Source organism: Coptis chinensis, chromosome 8 (genome assembly GCF_015680905.1).
Source record: "Coptis chinensis isolate HL-2020 chromosome 8, ASM1568090v1, whole genome shotgun sequence".
Classification (NCBI taxonomy): Eukaryota; Viridiplantae; Streptophyta; class Magnoliopsida; order Ranunculales; family Ranunculaceae; genus Coptis; species Coptis chinensis.
In genome coordinates this window covers 31,063,645-31,077,447 of record NC_141463.1, presented here as the reverse complement: position 1 = coordinate 31,077,447, position 13,803 = coordinate 31,063,645, and positions in this window count along the sequence as shown.

Genomic DNA, 13,803 nt, shown 5'->3' with positions numbered 1-13,803 from the left:
TTGCACAAGATAACCCTAACAACATCAATTAGACAGTACAAGTGCTTTATATCACAAAGAGTGGACGATAGAAACTAAGTAAAAAAAAACATGCCTCTAATACTTCCATACTTCTAAGATTACATCAAGAAAGTCATACAATAGTGGAAAGTATTGACAACACCAAAAATACTTACATTTCACAGATTACTTGTTATTTTTCTCTGGACAATTTCTCAAGTCATGCTTAGCAATCTTTCCACATGATCTACACATTCTTCCTAGATTGTTTAGGGCTATCTCCTTGGGAGATTGAAATCTCTCCTCGTTCTTCTTCCCCCTCCCTTTTGTTTGAGAAATGTTGGGATTCAAAATCAATATTTGAAATAAAGATTTGAAAATCAAAATAAAAAAAAAACTATTTATATTAAATTAAACATTAAAATCAAATAACATGTGAGGTATTAACCGAAGGAATTGAAGGCTCTGCAACTGGAGGCTCTTCATTATATGCATCTTATTCGCAAGAAGTTTCATTAAACTTTGAAACTCCAATAGCCATTTCTCCAATCTTTTCTATAAAATATGAATAACCCTCAATAGTATGCGATGCAATGTAAGCCAGTTGAGAAGCAACCTTGATACAATTAGTCACTCTCACAGGTTCATGGTTTTCATGGCCGACCACTAATCTAGTATCAAACTCCGCTTTATACGTGTTTGCCTTTTGCATCCACCGCTTCAAAAGAAAATGCCTTGGAATCTCTTCAATCTCATAACGTATAAAAACCTTTAACATATGACCACAAAGCAACCCTATAAATTGAAAGTACTTGCATTCGCAGTCTCCCTTTAAGATTCCTCTATCGAAACTCATTCTCCAAACAAACTTCTTCAGTGGGTCTCTCCATTTCACCATGTAGCTTCCGGTTCCATACCTGTCAATCTGTTCCCCATCAATTTTGTACTCCATCTTTGCCTTATGGAATTGCTCTTTAAATTTATTGAATACTCTAATCGTATAAACTTTCGCAACATGCATAAGGAGGAAAGCATCTTCAGCCACAATTCGTGAACTATGCTCGGTACGGTAATCAGAATCTCTTTAATTCCTAGCAATTGAAGCCAGAGACTTTTCATTACCATGTACAAACTGCATCAACGTAGTTCTTGAATTGACAAAATGGTCATAATGAGAATTCGTCGATTCACTTCTCCCAATCATATGCATACCAGGAAAAAAGGTGTCACTGAGATAACAAGGAACCCATTTCTCTCGCATATTATATATTTCTATCAACAAACGATTTTCAGACAACTCATTCTTCTCTATAATTGTACACCATCTTCTTTCAAAATCAGCAATCCTATACGAGAAAGAAATAGTGTTCTTCAGGTCAGTTACCAATGTCTCAATTTTAGTAAAGGACAACTTCTCTTGGAATTTCTGCATAACATGCCAAAGATAGTAACGATGACGAGTATTAGGAAACACTTTAGTAATGGCTGCAGTCATCGCTTTATCCTGGTAAGTGATAATTGCAGTTGGCGCACGACCACCGTACCCATGGCTGCAAGCTAAGCCTTAAACAACCATATGAATGTATCTTCTATCTCATCAAGCAACAACGCGCAACCAAACTGAACCGATTGCAAATGATGGTTGACTCTAGTAAAGGGGGCAAAAGGCATAAATTATGCATTGGTACGATATGTGGTATCAAAAGAGACAACATCCCCAAAGTATTCATACTGGACTCGAGACCTCCCATCAACCCAGAAAAAGTTTAGTGTAGTCCCATTTTGATCTAGATCAATGGCGTAGTAGAACTGGGGATCCTCCGCACTCCTCTACATAAAATAGTTTAGCACGGCTGTTGCATCACCTTCTTTAGGCATTTTTCTAGAAAAACCATAATGATGGTTCCAACAATCCTTCTTTGTAAACCCAACTTCCTCCCCATGAAAAACAGATGCCACTTTCCCAACAGGTAAACTGTTATCACTGAAAATCTCAGTCAAACTCTTTGCTGCTTCAGGCATATTTTTGTTAATTTTCATGCAAATTCTCTTCGCTGGAGTCACGCAACCATGGCTATGTTCATTATGAGCAATGCTGACATCGTATATCTTTTCATGTGGTTTTTTCTTAACATGCATTTTAGCTTCGCAACCACACCAGATAGTCGATGTATTTCTTACTCTCACTGAATCTCTCTTGTTAGGGCCCCCTTCACATGCGCAAACAAATAAACAATTAGTAACCACATTCACATCAGTTCCCCTCTTCTCCCTCGTCCAAATACGAGTCTCAAATACCTCTTGTTGACTATACTCTCTGTAGTAAGTCTTTGTCTCGTCAACACTTCTAAAAGTCATACCTACATACGAAGCAACTAATATCGGCGTGCTTTGAACAGGAGATTTAGTAGACGAAGAACTAACTACATCTTCTTCAATTTCTATCGGATTCATATCGGCGTCGCAATGAACACCAACCATTATATCAAGACTATATGAACCTGCAAGACAAATTCATTCACAAAGGTCAATCACCTTTGACAGTATGAGAAAGGCGCTACAACTCTAACTAACAACCAGTTTATATAATCAGCAATTTCTTTGTTTATACAATAATTAAAGTATGAATAACTTGGTGAAATCCGTGTCAGAGATTTCATGTAGAACTTTTACAGTAATTTATTATTTTTTGGTGTTGCAATGGGCAATGGTGTTTGCATTACTTGTTATTTTTTTAGTTACATGAAATCATGGGTAATGCAATGGTTATTTGATTATTGAAATGGGCATAGTGGAATGGGCATTTGATTTTAAGTAATCTGTGAGGAGGGTAACAAGTAATCACCATACCTCATGGGTTAAAATGTTTAATGTTAAAATAACAGAAAAATAACAAGTAACAAATAATGCAATAGGCAAAAAGGGAAGTAACTAAGTTGGGGTTAAAGCTTGCGATGACCTTGAATGCCGGAGTGGGTTTTTCAATTTGGAGTTTTCGGAGTTTGGAGTGTTTTTCAACTTAATTAGTTGGTTTCGGACACTATTTCACGAAGGTATTTGTTCACCAATTTCTGTTTTGTGTTTTGTTGAGTTTGTGGGCTGGGATTTAAGGACACAAACAGTAGGATGTCACTCTTATATATATATATATATATATATATATATATATATATATATATATATATATATATATATATATATATATATATAAATGTAAAAACTTCACCTACAAAATGAATTCAAACCTAATTTTTTGTGGCTGTGAAACACTCACCATAATGATTATCTTCCCAAAATTTCAGCTCATTTAGAAATCTCTAACATAGATAAAAATTGTTGTCATCTTTAAAAAGAAATCTAACGGTCCAGAAATGTTGAATTTTTGTAATTATTTTTTGCCAATGTTAGAGGTTTCCAAATGAGCTGAAATTTTGTAGAGATGATCTTAATATTGAGTATATCATATCCACAAAAAAAAAAGGTTTAAATTCATTTTGTAGGTGAAGTTTTACGTACGTACTTATTTTAAAGTTAACTTAAGTAGCTACTTTTAAGAGAAAGACTATATATATATGATATATATATATATATATATACTAGTTTTTGAGCCCGTTCAACGAACGGGGATCGTTTTCATGAATTATTATGTACCAAAAAGTTTTAACTATAGAATATTGTACTGAGTTAAATTTGGTGGCTAAGGCCAAAAAGTATAATCAATGATTTTTTACTAATGCTAGCGTCTTTTTCTTCTCTAATCTCATCCATACTTTAAGAAAAAGTTTCACCTATCCACTTATAATTAGTATAATTAGAAAGTGGTATCCTTCCACTTTTTGATAGACGTATTTATATAATTTTTTTCTAGTACGATACGTGAATAGGGTTTAATGAAGGTGAGAGAAGTTGAAGAAGACACGCATACCTTCTCTTAGTCTATTTAAATTATTGATAATACTTGCAAGTTCTTTTGACACATCAGTAGATTTAAATAGCAGGTCAAAATGTTAAATAAGTTGGTTGGTGTAACATTACTGGTTTGAAAATAAGACATATTGTAAACACTTGTCTATGAGCTAATGGGCTATGTTATGAATAGTGTATCCAGCCAAAAAAATTTATGAATAACGTCAAAAGCCCAAAGTCTTATAAATATGTATGTATTTTACGAAAGCCCAAACTTTGGCCCATAGTCCATTAATTTGTTGGTGTATTCATCTAGCTAACCATCTAGTTGTCCATATTTAAAAAAAAAAAAAAAACAATGCATTTATATAAAGTTTCCGAATTCTTTTAGTTAAGTTAAGTATAGTTGCATCCAGTTTAATTAACTTTTTAGGTTAGTTCAATGTATTTGATCTAGTTTCCAATTTTTTGTTACATGATATTTTTTTGAAAATTATTTTCAACAGTTCTTTAAAAGGGATAGTGTTACATGGACTTACTTTTTAGACATACTATTGCGACTGACTATTTGGATAATGTTGGTTTGCATTGCACTATACACATAAATCAATGATTAGCCATCAAGAGAAGGCATAACTCAAGTAGAGGTAATAGTGACTGAATTGCTTAGAGAAAGTTCCATTTTAATAGAGAGAGTTACCTCTCACTAAAACTATGAATCATAGGAGGTCATATCCTAGTAGATTTTAAACGGCATTTCCGGGGTGAAAGACTTCTACCTGAGATTGACTTAAATACCAAGCTTGTGAACTATCTCCCGCCATATCAGAGATTGAGTTGGAGATTGCATAATATATTCTAAAAAAGAAGGTTGGCAGCTAATTTATGAACCCTTGTAGTTATCTCTAACATATGTATGCCTAATAATCTTCTAGCTAGTGTTGTTGAGTTTGAACGTGCCTCATAGTCTTCTAGTTAGTGTTGTTGCGTGTCAAGCATTTTTCTGAGATATTCAATTAAACGGTAACAATCAGTCAAAATGATATCGTGTCAGAATTAATTGCCTTCTACTGCTACATCAAAGCCTATAATAATCACAAAACTTTTGGTAGTAAGAACGTAAGATAACCCTCCACGCCCATGAATAGTTTTAGCCAGTAAGTCAATTTTGGTTAATAACATTCATTTTTCTTCAATATTTTTTGGTTAATAAGTCAATTTGAAATTTAGTTTAGTATATATATATATATATATTTTAAACTAAACTAAATCAAATATTTTTGGTTAATAACCAAAATCAATTTGAAATTTAAGTTTTGAAATTTAGTTTAGTTTAGTATATATATATATATATATATATATATATATATATATATATATATATACTCTGCTTTAATATAGATTATATTTTATATACCTATTTTGATTAACTTCTTGAAGAGGGTTATAGTAGTTATTGGGTGGTGTTATGATATGTGTGCATGATCTTGATTAGCCGAAGGTTATTTATTTTTGTTTGTTGTTTAATTGAGTTGTCATGGTCTGGGGTAGGTGTGATAGTTGGATTTGGTTATAAATGTATTAGAGAAGGGAGTTGTATATCGATGACATGGCTTTAGGCAATTGGAAGGGATTATTGATCCATTCGTGCTTACAGCAGGGAAATTGTTTAAGTGTTTTGGCAAATGAATAGAAGTAGTTAACATGTTTTATGTTTATTTATTACTTGTACCTTTCCTATTTGTAGTGTGTGAGGATCTGTATGTAGTCTATTCACATTCTTAGTGATGCATAGACATGTACCATACACACCCTCTGGTGGTCATATCTAGGTCCATACAGTCCTAAAATGTTTGTCTTACATATTGGGTTAGTGATGGGCTTTCTTTTGCGTTGCAATTTCTCTATGCGTGTGTATTGTTGTATAAACCCTCCAAACCACATTTTTAAGTTATTCCCCTTATATCACCTAAATTGTAATATGTCTTGATACTTTGCAAGTTTGTGTGTTTCAGTTAGTTGAATTATTTTCTAGCTTATGGTTATCGATCACAGTGTAATTTTTCCTGTCCTTATTCTCTCTTTGAATATTTATTTCCCTCTATTAGACCTGTTAGACTCAGTGAATAGTTATTTTGTTTTGATATTGTTCTGTTGCTCTATAGTAGAATTGCAAACTCTTGACTGAAACACAAAGGCAACTGAAGTAGAAAGGCTTTTTAAGGAATTGGGATCCAAAGGGTTTTTGTCGGATGCAGTTACATATAATTCCCTGCTCTATGCATTTGCAAGAGAAGGAAATGTTGGGAGGGTGAAAGAGATTGGTGAAGAGATGGTTCAAGAAGATTTTGGGAGGGATGAGATGACTTACAACTTTATGATCCATATGTATGGGAAGCAAGGGCAACATGATCTTGCTTCCATGTCTACAAAGACATGAAGTCAGGAGGACGTAACCCTGACACAATTACTTACACTGTATTGATTGATTCACTTTGAAAAGTTGGTAAGATTATTGAGGCCGCAGATATGATGTCAGGGATGTTGAATGCAGGAATTAAACCTACTTTGAGGACTTTAAGTGTTTGATATGTGGTACACCAAGTCCGGGATGGGGGGTTGATGTCGATGTGACATTCAATTGTATGGTGAGGTTTGGAATTAAATCCGATCATCTGGGATACTCAGTCATGTTGGACATCTTGTTGAGATCTAATGAGACAAAAAAGTCCATGACATTGCACCGAGAGATGCTAAGTTGGGATTTCAAACCAGATCAAGGTCTCATAATTAGAATGTTAAGAACAAAATTCAATGCATAAACCAAGGACATAAATATCTCTAGTAGCAAACAATATGATAGAAAGTTCCTATTTCTAAACATCTTTGTGAATAACTTTCACATCATACACAATTGAAAAAAAAAAAAACGAAACCAGGATCCGATCCTAACAAAACCAAACCAAATTATGTACTAATCCTCATGGTTTTCTTTTCTTTATTCTAAAACCGTTCTTGTTCTCTTTGTTGTTTTTGTCCTTGTTTTGGTTTTTCTCCATGTCCTTCATTTCTTTAATTTTTTCTTCGAGACAATATATTTTATCTTTGTTGTGTTTATCATCAACCAAACAATCTAGCATAATATTTCTGAGGAGGTCGAGTTGATTTTGTTTTTCTTCATAAGTTCTTTGAAATTGAAGTCTTCAATTTCTATATCACGTTCATCCTTTATAAACTGTATTGCATTAAAAGCTGCTGAATCCTCTACTTTTGCAACATAATATGTAGTGCTTCCATCAATTTCTTTAACTACGATGTCTTCATTGTTAAAGAATAAGTCTTTTGGTACCTTTAGTGTTACAGTGCTTTTGAATCGTCCGTCCTCTAATTCTGTGTTGTAGACCGGATCTTGTTGAACGTTAAGTCATTCTTCTAGAATTTCCTTTAGCAATTTTATTTTTACATAAGCTGTAATTTTCATACGCCATTATCTGAAATATACATAATGAAATTTATAAATTCTTGATCCAATACTCTTTAATATAACAAAAAAAAAACTATGAAATGAAGTCATAAAAGAATTGAAAATACGTACTACGTGATTTGTATATATCTTAAATTAGATTTTTTTTTTCAATTAGTAGAAGTTATTGTTTTTGAAACGTCTACGTGTACTATTGGGCCTAGGGCCCAACAAAGTTTATAATAGGCCCAACAAATTTTATAATATATATTTTAAGCGGGTATTTGTATCACAACTTCTATTCAAATCAAGTTACAGACCACACCCCAAATGAAATGATCGGAGACTTTCACTTACCACCCATACCTTGCCTTAGATGAAAAACACAACTATATGGGACTGAAATGAAGAAACCACGCCTTACACGAAAACTAAGTTTCAGTGATCAGCTTCACCACATCGAAAACCAACTCAAAGAACTACAGAGCAGGTATTTTCATACTGAATTCTTAATTTTATATTAACTAATTTCAATCATTTGTTTCTACACGTTGAAGATTTTGATTGTAGAATGTTTTACTCTACTTCTACTTCTAGCTACCGTAGTTGACTGCTATTTGTGTGGATTATGGCTAGCAAGACAAAGATATACAGTGTTCTGGAATTTGTGACTGGTGGTGAACTCTTTGACAAAATTGTAAGCTCTTGGTTCAATACATTTGGTCCCTTCAGTAGTTTGGTTTAATGCTCATCAATGACGTGGATTACTGCCACAGCAGAGGTGTTTTTCATAGGGACCTCAAGGTGAATTTTTTTTTGGATTCTAGTGTCCTCCATATTATCCCTTGTTTTGTTCTTCTGATCGTCCCTTTCACAAACTTGATTAGTTGGAAGTAAGTTTCTTTAGTCAAATATTGTTTTAGTCCAATTGCTTAAGATACTTAAGAGACAAAATGGGCTGAGTTGTATATGTGCATCTGTTGGGGACTTGGGTGTTATCTTTATCCTAATTTATGTTTTGGCTGAATTGAATATTTTATGTTTGATTTGACAGGTTTAGTAGTGGACCTGCATCAGGAGTAATATTTCAGATTATGGATTTGGAAGACAATTGTGTGGCTTTACAAACACAAAAATGGATAGCAAAGTCCAATGCTGAAGCATATATGCTAGCTTTGGATATTGTTAAGAAATACTAACTGCTGTTTTGTTAGTTTTAAAAAGTTGGTGTTAGTTTTTATGTTTTTGGAGGGCACTTTTTTATGTTTTGAAATGTAATATGTCTTGATACTTTGCAAGTTTGAAAAAAACTTATACCATGGCATATGGTTATATTATTGGATATAGCTTGGCTACTGGTAAAGTATATGGAAAATGGTTTGCTCAGGATCTTTGAAGACGAAACAGATAAAAGAGCACTATTCTTGATCTTTAGGTATTATTTTAGGCCCATATATATTTCTAAATATGTTTTTTTTTAGCTATTGGGAGATGATGTTCGGAATCCTCAAGTATGCGCTGTTTGACCCATTTAACTACTCATTATAAGATTAAATTTTTCAATGCTTCCTCCAATAAATTTGGATTAATGTTCGTCTATTTTTTGGTTCATTCGTTTCAGGCATGAACTTCAATGAAATCAGAAGACTTCTTTTGTAGTGCTGCAGTTCGAATAGCACATTAACTACAAATATATTTCAAAACAACATTATTTTGCTACAAATGAAGTAAATAAATGAAATTAATGCATATCTAAAGTTTAAAATAAGCGTTTAACAGAAAAAAAAACTATGTGACCAACATAATAAAATTTTGGTATTCAAGTACTAATCCTCATGGTTTTCTTTTCTTTATTATGGAACTCTCCATGCCCTTCATTCCTTTAATTTTTTCTTTGAGATAATATATTTTATCTTTGTTGTGTTTATCATCAACCAAACAATCTAGCATAATATTTTTGAGGATGTCGAGTTGATTCTATTTCTCTTCAACTTCTATTCTTTTCATTCATAAGTTCTTTGAAATTGAAGTCTTCAATTTCCATATCACGTTCATCCTTTATAAACTATATTGCGTGAAAAGCTGCTGAATCCTCTACTTTTGCAACATAATATGTGGTGCTTCCATCAATTTCTTTAACTATGATGTCTTCATTGTTAAAGAATAAGTCTTTCAGTACCTTTAATGTTACAGTGCTTTTGAATCGTCCACTCTCTAATTTTGTGTTGTAGACCGGATCTTGTTTAATGTTAAGTCTTGCTTCTAGAATTTCCTTTAACAATTGTTTTTTACATAAGCTGTAATTTTCATACACCATTATCTGCAATAGACATAATAAAATGAAGTCAATAAATAATTGTAAATAATGGAGAAGAGGAAGAAAATAGGCTACCTGGTTTTTCGATATGTGTAGTTCAATTGTTTTTTTTAGGTTAATAGATTATGTTTTACTAAGTGATTGGAAGTTCACTTTTTGTAGGATTCTAGTTTTGTATATATCTTAAATTTTGATATTTTGGAACAGCGAGCTTCTCCTTTTTTGCAGCCTCCACTCTATTAGGACCCACGATTATGACACGTGTTGGGTAATTTGAAATGTGGATTTTGAATTTTATGGTGTGGGCACGTGCAAAACGTGTGAGGTGTAGTTGTGGCATTTTGAAAGGGCATAACACCAGACACACCACAATAGACGGTCAAACTTGGTAAATGATGGTTAACTAACGATAGGGTTATCTAAAGCTAAGAAATGTAAAAATATGGGTCCAATGCAAATACCCATATTATTGGGACGACCTAAAACTAAATCACCTTATTTTAAATTAGATTTTTTTTTTAATTATGTAGAAGCTTTTGGGTTTTAGAAACCTCTAAGTTTACTATTACTGTTGGGCCTAGGCCTAACAAATTTGGTAACATATGTTTTAAGCGGGTATTGTATTTCAAATTTGAGTTGCTACCTCTTTTTCACAGTAAATTGCTCCAACAACACCTCTATCCATGAAAATTCGTTCTTTACTTTTTGAAATGTCATGACTCTTTAAGTTTCAACATTCATGGCGTTTCAAGCTCAAGCTAATGTATCGTTTCCTTCTCCATTCATTCTCAGCTTCTCCATGGAAATTCAAGTTTGAGAGGAAAAAGCCCACACTGAATTCTAAAGCGAAAAAAGAAGACAAAGAGGTATTGGTTTTCACTCATTTTCATTATTACTGCTGTCGAAACTAAAATTGCTATTGATTTTGTGTTAGGATTATTTGATTGATGCACTTGTTTCTATTAGTGATGGCTTTTCTTTTAGTGGATGTATTGCTTATCTTCATGAGGACTGTAAGCATCGTTTTTTTGATTTATAGGTTTTAATTAGTTAACCCATTTTTATACTTTATAATCCATAGGTGGAAGACTTTCAATCTCAAACAGTGGACCTTCACGACCTGATTCTTGGACATGGTTATTTGAACACATTTCTGTTCAGTTCATTATATCCATACACATTGTACTGACACAAATTAAAAAGATGGAGCATAAGAGTTATACGCTCATATGACCCACTTGGCGAATGTCATACTGGTTAAGACTCTCTGTAGTCTTGATAGAATATTTGCTACATAGTTATTATAGTATATTAATTGATAGGAATTGGAGCACTAAAAAGCTGTAAGAACGCTCTACTTGGGACACCCAAGGGGAGTCCTCTACTTTCTCTCAAGCTTTGAGTTAGTCCCTGCGCATCCCGTTCAGCGATTGTTAATTCTAACTGATCACTCTACTTATTGATTGAGCTTTATCAAAGTATGAAGTATCCCCATCTGAAGTCTGAACTGAAGCTGATATGAATCCCAGTTTGGATTGAATATCCTGCTTCAACCAACCAAATGGTAGTGTCGCTGCATTGTTATGTGCTCTATTGCTGGTCTCAGAACTCAAGGAAGTGTTAGCTCTGTCTGCATGTGGAAAAAGGTGGATCAATAATTTGGCAATAGCTCACGGCCTCACACTATGTCACTTTGATAAAATTGGTACTGATAGTGTACGACTCGATACTAGGTCACTGGGTGTAAGGATCACCTTTGTGGTAGTCGTTTGGAAGTAGCCAGGTGGCAGGTTGGCTTTGTATAGGAAAGTAATTTACGCCCCCTGTAAGTTTTTAGCTTAACCCACTCAACCTGAATGTGATTCAGCTTAAAGATTTTGAATTCAATAGTTAAGTAAGTCTGACTCATCATCTGCGCTGGTGAGTAACTTCCACCTTGCGATCTAGTGGAGTCCCCGTTTTGCCTCAGGACATGAAATAGGCCAATCTTCTATCTTCACCATAGATTGCCTGAGTATAGTGTGAAAAAGAATTCTTTGTTGTGTGTGTATTTTTTGTGTTCCTCTATTAGAAAGTATAGTAGAGATGTGCTTCTTTGACATTGAGGTGGATTAACTTGTCATCTTAGTATTTCTGTCGATGATGACATGATGTGCACTGATAATGAGGCTTTCTTTTTGGAATACTGAAAGTGAAAAGATTCCATCTGCTGTTCTGAGTTTCTGACTTTTTTTTATATGCAAATATATATTTAGGTTAAGTAAGGAGTGTCTAGGGTTCATTTAGAATTATCAGAAAGTATATGTGATACTTTGGTCTATAATCATTTTGTTCCCCATTTTTGTATGTGGCAAACTTGTATGCTACCTAATTGCCTTATAAACATAAAGCTCATTGATTATTTCTGGTGATTGCAATTTGGTGCTTAAGGATAGACATTGAAAAAGTTTTTGATAAGATTTTCAACATTATTGTATAGAATGAATGCATATTAGAGTCCTTTGAAGCTTCAATGCTAGAGTTGGAATCTGATTTTATGGGCCACTGCACATTGTTTTGTTAACATTCCAGTTGAACTTGAACCATGACAGACTTGCAGTTATAAGCAGAGTCGCATTTTGCATTCAAATATTTCACTATAAAGGTGACTACCTATGAGTCACAGCCTGTAGTTTTACTCCAGACTCTTTATTTTCATGTACCTTCTTTTAGTTCTTTGGAACAAATTAAAAGAAATGTGTAATCCCAATGACTTTCTGCCTGGGTACTAATTTTGGCATAAAAAACACACATATAAATAAATTGCAAGAAAAACTGGAATACTAAACTATAAGGTAATTCACTAATTGGAGTTGGTGTTGCCTCAAGTCATTAGATGTTGCGAACATTGGAGTCTTCTATAATGTTGACTATTTCCGCATATTTTGTACCAGTTTTCTTCAAATCGATGTTTTGTTTCTCCAAATCAATTAATTGTTGCTGAGCGCCAATGTGGTGAACTTGAAGAGATTGTAGTAGTACACTTAGATAATGATTTTTCTCTTCAAGATTGTTTATCTGGATTGTTGCTTCTTCAACTTGACTACGTCTCATTTATAATTTTTTGAAATTAAAGTCTCTGATTTCGAATTCATTGATATGATGCAAATAATCAAGTGCTTCTTCAGCTGCTGCATTTTAGGAGCTATACGGCTGAAGTTCTGGGTACATTGGTACAAGGTCTAGGGGTCACTACAAACTATGAGGTAGAAAGCTTGGTAGTGGTATTGGCAGCCGAAACTGCTATGGAAAAAGGATGGCAGAAAATCTGGATAGAGAGTGACTCTATGGCAGTTGTTTTAGCATTCCAAAAAGGAGAAGTCCCATGGTGGCTGAGAGCACGGTGGTATAGAGCATCAAGGATTACTGACTGGAAAATCTCACATACACTCAGAGAAGCAAACTTTGGGACAGATGCAGCCGCAAAACATGGATCAACTTTGCAAAAAGGAGAGATCTATTGGAGTCCCAATAGACCCCCTTTCATTAGGGCCCTAGAATGTCCTCACCGGACTTACTACAGATTTGATTTTTAGAGTCTGTTGTAAATCTATTTTGACTGAGTTGTATTCTTTTTTACCAATTAATAAAACATCCTACTTGCATGCAAAAAAAAAAAAAAATTGTTACTTCGGGAGTTCCTGTGAAAGTTTCACTCATTTCTTCGTTTGTGCCTAAAACTTGTACTTGTATAGTCACATTTGAAGTAAATTTGTCTCCATCTAAAATGGTGTTGTATATAGGTTCTTTATAAATACCGAGTGATAGTAGTACGGTATTTAGTATGGTTCTTCTTGAAGCTTGAATAACTCTGGTGTAATCCATTTCTCTGCAATAAATAATTTTATCAAGATTAGGAATACGTCTTAGTTTAGAATGTTTTTTTTAAATGATTATGGATTTGATGTTGTTGTTTGAAAATTAGGTGGTTGAGGTGAGTGCTGAAAAGAGACAGAAAATTTTATAAATCAAATGTTAATGGAGGAGCCATTGACGCATATAAAGCTTTTCTCATGGTTGCTATTCTCACCTATCCTTTGGTGGCAGTTTGAGAGCACATTGCAGGAGCACTTTGCGT